The sequence below is a fragment of the Echinops telfairi genome, unplaced genomic scaffold, assembly GCF_000313985.2.
Source record: "Echinops telfairi isolate 266 unplaced genomic scaffold, ASM31398v2 ScPeMD7_5;HRSCAF=22, whole genome shotgun sequence".
Classification (NCBI taxonomy): domain Eukaryota; kingdom Metazoa; phylum Chordata; class Mammalia; order Afrosoricida; family Tenrecidae; genus Echinops; species Echinops telfairi.
This window is the reverse complement of record NW_022103901.1, coordinates 22,891,231-22,898,682: the sequence shown is the minus strand read 5'-3', so window position 1 is coordinate 22,898,682 and position 7,452 is coordinate 22,891,231. Positions and strand designations below refer to the sequence as shown.

At 49.6% G+C, this 7,452-nt stretch overlaps 1 protein-coding gene across 2 annotated transcripts in view; it reads left to right on the top strand.

Moving 5' to 3' along the window:
• Positions 1-7,374: 7,374 nt before the first annotated feature.
• Positions 7,375-7,452, top strand: part of EEF2K (eukaryotic elongation factor 2 kinase) — a 59,815-nt gene continuing 59,737 nt past the window's right edge. For both annotated transcript variants that reach the window (XM_045284423.1, XM_004705734.2), the window contains exon 1: positions 7,375-7,440. The gene's annotated coding sequence lies outside the window, so the exon portion shown is untranslated. The remainder of the gene's footprint in view (positions 7,441-7,452) is intronic.

The window sequence follows — 7,452 nt, the reverse complement described above, 5'->3', positions numbered from 1 at the left end:
TTGATATGCTTCCTCGGAAGCGCCTCAACTTTATCTCCCATGAAGGTTTTTGTTTCTGTAAAGACATCATTCATTTCCAACTGCTCTTCTTGTGTTCCCAAAACCAGCACTTTGTTCTTACTTCACGGATGAAATATTTTCTCTCTCAGGATACTAATGTCTTTTAAGGTTTCTCCTTCTATGTTCCAGTTGCTCTTTTCTGCTGTGCTGTTTGATGTACCTTTCACACGAGGGTCCTTCTCAAGTATCTGGTGCCCCTTGGCTGTCTGTGGAGAGTGGGACTTTAGTAATGTCTTTGGAAGGTCTGTAAGGAGCCCTGGTATCTTAGTGGTTACACGTTGGACTGCTAACTGGAAGGTTAGCAGTTCAAAACCACCAGCCACTCCTCGGAAGAAAGATGGAGATTTCTACTCCTGCGAAGAGTTCCAGTCTCGGAAACCCGCAGGGGCAGTTCTACCCTGTCCTATAGGATCACTGTGAGTCGGCATCAACTCGATGGCAGTGGGTTTGGTTTGGGTTTGTATGGGCTTGTTGTCTGGGGCCTTTCCCTTGGCTGATCTGTTTTACTGGGAAGGGTGTCTTTGGAGGGGGGTTGTGTGTCAGGTCCCCCCAAAGAAGCCTAGCCAGCTTGGTTGGCTTCTGGCTGTTAGGAGGCTGGAAACAGGGGGGAGAAAACTGAGGTCAGCAGCAGAAACTTCAGTTCTGCTCCTTCCAAAGCTCCTTCTCTGCCCGTAGGATTCACTGGCTCTGCGCCAGTTCTTAAAACTGGAGCAGGGAAAATCGAGGGCCACGTCAGCACTGAGCAATCTCTCTTTAAAATAAATAATAGCCTTTTTTTTTTTTAAGTTTTAAAATTTTGTGCCGACAGAGATTAGGTAGGTTCAGTTGGCAGACCTTTCAGCCACGTGGAGTGAGTTTCTGGAAGAAGGTGGTTGTGTTGATGTACACACGGGTCGGTGTTGCTGCCTCAGGCTCGTGTGCCAGGCTGATGGGCACATGCAAGACCTCTGCAAAAGAGGGTGGGAGTGAGTCACTGACAGTCTTCTGAGCCCCCTACTCCTCCCAGAAGAAAAGACCCAGGGCTGTGGAACATTCCAGACTACTCAAAAGTCAGAGAATGGACAGTACTCGGTTCTGTAATCAAGAAGCTTTCTAGCAGGGGCTCCACAGGGAATGACAAGACGCTGTTGGCCAAACTGCAAAGGAATTTCTTTGGCCAGTGCTTTCCCAACTCCTTAGAGGGGAGTCTCAGCATTCCCTGGAGGGCTTGTTTAAACACAGATTGCTGAACCCATCCCCTGAGTTTCTGATCCCGGAAGTCTGAATGTGCATTTTTTCACAATTTCCTAGACGGCCCTGTCGCTGCTTTGAGGACTACTGGTTTAGGATGAGGTGACAGGAGTTAGCCCTTCAGTGGCTTCCCAGTCGGCCTGGGAGTCGGAGACCTGAGGGAGGTTGGCGTGCACATCCACTGTCAGTCCTTTGGTTGTAGTGTTCTGACATACACTGTATTTTGTCCCTCAGTATTTTAAATCAATGTGTACTGAGCACCTCCTACATGTTGGGGCAACAATCATGTATAAGACCCTGATATGAATGCTCTCTTAGCTTCATACCTGGCATAACCCATACCCATAGCCCACGCTGCCTACACTTCGACTGACTCACAATGACCCCGTGGGACAGAGTCAAACTGCTACATAGGATTTCTAAGGCCATCATCTTTAGGGAGCACACTGCCGCATCTTTCTCCCATAGAGCAGCTGGTGGGTCCAAACCTCTGACCTTTGGGTTCTTAGCCGAGTGCTTAACTACTATTACTGATGAGTTGATTTTGGCTCACAGTGACCCTGATTAAGCATGTTGATAGGAACTGCACAACAGTGAATTTCTGTCCGCCTAAAAACCAAACTCTCTGCCATTGCATCCATTCTGGTTCAGAGATGAGGCTTCCCATGAGGTTTTCTACTCCCAGGAAGATGTACAGTCCGGGAACCCACAGGGGGGGGCAGGTTTCCTCTGTCTGAGGGTCCCCTTGAGTCTGTTCTTCTGCGTGACCCAGATTGTGGTATCTGGTTACAGTAGCCTTAGGAAACGAAACCTAAGCCCAGTCTCCAGAGCCTAGGTGGTGCAGTGGTTAAAGGGCTTGCCTGCAGTTTGAGCTCACCAGCCCCCTCTGTGGTAGAAAGACCGTGGCAGTCTGCTTCCGTAAAGATTACAGCCTTGGAAACCCGATGGGGCCAGTTCTGTCCCCCTGTCTTACCGGGCGGCGATGAAGTGGAGTCAACCCCACAACAGTGGGTGCTTAGGAGCAAAGGTCTCTACTGCTTTCTTATTACCCACTGACAGCACGAAGCCACATCTCTCCTTCTCTCCCGTGGTAGATGGACGCACACCAGTTGATGGAATAACAGGAAGTTCTTGGCATTGTGTCAGGACAAACCAGAAGACCTACTCATCTGAGGTGGGATGGGGAAGGGAAGCCCGGGAGGGAAGCAGAGCTTGATGCCTCGATTATCATGCCATGACATCAGTAGATAAGGACCAAACGGATACAGGGAGAACTATCAGGGGAAGCATTTCATTTAGAGACATGGCACTATCTCCCAGGAGTAACTTGTAAACTAGTTGGGAGTGGTTAACTCTTCGGGTGGGAAGCAGGACAGGCCTGCACAGTTGTAGAAGTTGTTGACTAGAGTTGAGCCATACACAACCTATACGACTCTACGTGGTGGCCCTGGTAGGGGAAAGTATTATTTGTAACTATGTGCTTTAATACGAGTGCATTTTCAATTATACATTCATGCATGGGTCCATCCCAAACAAAATGTCCATAAAAATGTCTCTGCAGCCAGTGGATGGTTCTAGATGAGTCCATAGCCATACACCCGTCTTTGAGGGCACCTGCAAAGAAAAAGCTCCAATCAGAACAATAACTTCTGCGGGCATGTGCTGTCCAGCTAACTTCAATGCGGAGAAGACAGCTCAGAACGTTATGGGGACTATTTGGGGACAGGGGTGCCAAAGGAGTCATGTTGATAGTAATTTTCAGGAAGGGCACAAAACAACCATAGAAGCTTATGATGAAGTTTTAAGAAAATGGAAAACTGCATTGATGTGGAAAAGACCAGGAAATTGCTTTGAAGCATTTTGTTGGTGTAGTGGTTACATAATTTCATGTCACCTTGAAGACAGAGAACAGTGTAGGGGTGGAGTTTAGCCAGTGCCTCCCTGTGGGCATGGCCTTCTCCTAAGGAGAACCACCCTTTCACTCTGCCTTCACCTTTCTGCTGGGAACCACTCTGAGACCAGTCAGAGCCCTGTGATGCTTCCACTGCCATTGGATCCACAAGACTGTGCACCCACAAGTCTGTGATCTTCCTGCATTTCTGCATCACTGCACGTGACTGCGTGAATCTGATGAGGGACGTATGGACTAGTATTGGACTTAGGGACTTGAGTTGGACTGGCCTGGAATGTTTTCCTGATATATGACTACTTATGGATAGAAAGCTCTTTCAGTGACATATATGACTGTCATTGAGTTTGTTTCTCTAGTCATCCGGCCTAACACATTATGGTACCTTGGGAGTGGGGTACTAGAGAAACAAATCATGAAGATGGAGAGTGGATGCTTGTCTGACCTCTGCCACTTTTTTACTTCTTTGGTTAGCCAGAGGTCAGATAGGGCCACACTGTTTACTTGATGGCTTTCTGGAAAGGACATGGGAAGTGAAGGTTTTGATTCCTAGAGGTTGTCTCTAGTTATTCCAGTTTGAAATGGCAAAAATGAATGTGATAAGTGAAAATTTTGACCTCAAGGGGCGAAAACACCCCTTGAACTTCTCTGAGGCCATGCTGCTTAGTCAAAATGGCTGATAGAAGGCCTGGCCCTGGCTTGATGCCGCCAGAGGCCCAAGGCCATATTCCATGTAAATGGGATGGTTTAGATAAGAAAGGATTGAAATGGACTGTTTTAAGAATTGAGTTTAGGATCTGACTCTACTAAGTTGTGCTGATTTCTTCTCTACCTTTTCTAGTAATCTATGTGTGATAGAAATGATTATTGGGAAGTATGAATAGAGAGAGTTGGTAAGCCCACTGCCTTAAGCCATTTAATTGCTTCTGTTAAATGGATATAGGAAATGCCTGTAGCCCTCGCTCCTTCAGACTTCTTTTTATTTCTCAAACTCAGCATTTCAAAAGAACATGATGCCCAAACTGCCATTTTGAAGTGGTGTAAACCCAAAGCCACGCCATCAGGAAAGGCTTAGAGACGCTGCCTTCAGAGGGTATGAACCTGGACGGAGGCTCTGTTGAGAAACAACAGCTCCACATTTTGATATTGTTGCTTAGTAAAGACTTCTTTGTAGCAACACTTTTTTACTTACTCTGGTACAAAGCAGGTTTCAGGTGTTGAAAATCAAGGATGTCACTGGCGAGGGATGTTGATAGCACCATGGACTGTCAACAGAACAAACAAACCTGCCTTGGAAGTGGGGCCAGAATGCTCTTTAGGAGGGAGGCTAGCGAGATGCCATCTCACATACTTTGGACATGTGATCAGGAGGAATCACTCTTTGGAAAAGGACACCAGGCTTTGTAAAGTAGAGACTCTCAACAGGATGGATTGACTAAATGGCTGCCTCAGTGGACTCAAATCCAAGAACAGTTGTGAGGACAGTGCAGGACCAGGCAGTGTTTGATTCTGTCCTACGTCGGGTTGTTATGAATCAGAATCCACGCGACAACCAATAACAACAACAACAAGTAGTGTACAGTGACCCTGGAGACAGTGATGGTTCTGGTAGAATTCTTGTCTTTAATGTGCCGCGAGACCTGGGTTTGATCCCTGGCCAATATCCCTAAGCGTCAGTGAGGCTTGTGTGTGGTACAGTTCAGGAGTGTGTGGCGGAGTTTAGGCTCTTCTCTTCATCTCCTGTCCTGCTCTCCGTCCATGCCAGCCTTCTTCTCTGGGGGCCTCAGCTCCAGTCGCAACCCTCTTGGATTTACACGAAAGCATTCCTGTGGAATAGACTCTAGCCGGGCTCCAGAGGGTTCTCACGGTTGTGGTCTTTGGGAAACACATCACCAGGCCTTTCTTCGGAGGGGCCTCTTCGGTGTGCTAGAACCATCCAACCTTTCAGTTAGTAGTCCAGGGCTTACCCCACAGTACCACCGAGGCAGGAATGATTTGACCGTCTTCCTCTCACCTGTCACTCAAAGGCAAGCCCCAAGTTTATGGGGGACTGGACCAGATTGGTTATAGTTGAGTCACATGCTTACCTCTGAACCAATCACTGTGTTCAGCTACCTGAATGCTGGGATTGGGGTAGTTTCTGGTCCTGTAACAGACCCCGGGTGCCTGGGAGTGGATCCTTGCTCCAGTCAAAAGTCCTGGAATAGGGAAGAAGCGGGTCTAGAAACAGAAGCAGGCTTGGGAGGCTGATAAATGTGGCCGTGGCCTCTGCGTTTGCAGGGGAGGAGCATCTGGGTTCTGCACTCCTGAGCATAGATGCGCTTTGGGATGCTGGTTCCAAAGAGTGGTGGGTGGGGTTCTCCAGACCATGTCTACTGCAAGAGGGGGAACCCCAAGTAGGGCCGGCAGTCACTGGGGCTTAGCCCACAGGCCGAGGTTCTTGGCATTGTAGGTACAGTTTCCTGCCAGACACACAGCAGTGGATCCAGTGGCCTGAGCTTAAAATAACCTGTCCCCTGAAGGCCCACGAGAGGCTTGCTTTGCTATTAAGCAAACATTCAAGCCACACCAGTCTGGCTCGAATCCGGGCCACCCGTCAACCCGCTTTATTTGTCATAATAAAAATTGTGATAATATTAGTTACCTTTCTAGGTAGTTACTCCATGCCAGCATGGTCACCTAACTGGGCACACACAGTTATGTAGCCTGGTTTATCGCATGAGCTTGAGTCTCATAGCTAGTAAGAGGCAGAGCTGGGCTTGAACCTGAGTGGGCCTGACTCAGCTGCCTCTCCAAAATATTTTCCCAGGCTGTGTCAGGAACCAGGAGGGGGCATGGTGGGTGCTTAACAGAGGACTGTGGGAACCTTGCAGAAGCCTGGTATCTCTTGCCACAGGAGACCCCTCTGGGTGAAGGGTAGCCCAGGGTACTAGCCCTGGGGCTCCTTATATGTCTGGGGTCACTCAATATTCCCCAAGGACCTGGTCTTAAAGGGTTGGGTTTGGGCCAAGTTAGAACTCTGGGTTGAGTTTTCCTAGGCTGACCATCACTGCTTGGGCATTCACTTGTCCTAAGGGATGCAACTTTGTGTGAAATGGGAAAGAAAGGGCCCTTGGACTAGAAAGGACAAACAAGTAGTAAGGGAGAAGACAGTGGCGTGAACACAGGTGGAATTAAAATCCAGAGACTGCCATCCAAGACCATCTGGTATCTCACTGCCATCCAGGACTTTCTGGTGTCTCATGCTGTAAGAGGCACGTGCTCTGTTGCACCGCACCGCCATCCTGAACATGACTTCCACTTCGGGATCTGGCACAGTTACTAGGGCTACAACGATCACACCTGGATTCTAGCCAGAAGAAAGAGAAAGGGTGGAAGGGGACACTCCTTCCTTTAGGGTCCTTCCTTAAGTGGCATATACACACCACTTCTGCTCATATCCTGTTAGCCAGAACGTGCTCCTGTGGACACACCTTGCGGCAAAGGAGTCTGGGAAATGTAGACTTTATTCTGGGTAGCTTTGTGCTTAGCCCGAGACCCATGGTTCTGTCGTTAAGGAAGAAGGGGGAGAACAGCCCTGGGGAACAGGTCACAGGTGCCTGCCTGCGCACAACTTGATTGACAGCTCAGAAGCCAGGAGACAGAGTGCCCTCAGTTCTGGAAGAGGTGTCAGCGGCATACGGGGCACTGTGCCAGGTGGCCTCGCAGCTGCTGGTAGCTTTCCTTTCCCAGGGCTGAGGAGATCGAGAGGGCTGTCTTGTGGCATGTGGCCTAGGGCTGGGGCTCTGGTCATCTGGTCAGCATTCCCCTGTAAACCAGTTGTGCCACTGCCCCCCCCCCAACTCCAAAATGAGGGCGTTGGAGGTCATGAACATGGTCAGGGTCACCCACAGTAGAGCCACCTGACACCCCAGCTTTAGAGTTCAGCTCTTATCCGCTGGGCTACACAGCCTGGAACTTCAAGCTGAACCCCTGGCTCTGCCCTTCCCGGCTCCACTTCAACACCCAGCTCCTCCCATTCCCCAGAAGCCCAGGACCTGGCTCGACCTGCGTCAGCTCCAGGCACCACGCTGCCTTAGCATGGATTCTCCAAAGGCTGACCTGGAGGCTGGGGCTGGCAGCGGGCTGAAGCAGGCGCAGGGCCCAGGGAAGACTGTGGTAACAAAGTGTGGCTAGAGGACTGGAGTCAGGCCTGAAAGAAACGTGGCCGTTGGCCCTCAGAGTGGCCAATTGCAAACTGTGTGAGTAGAGGA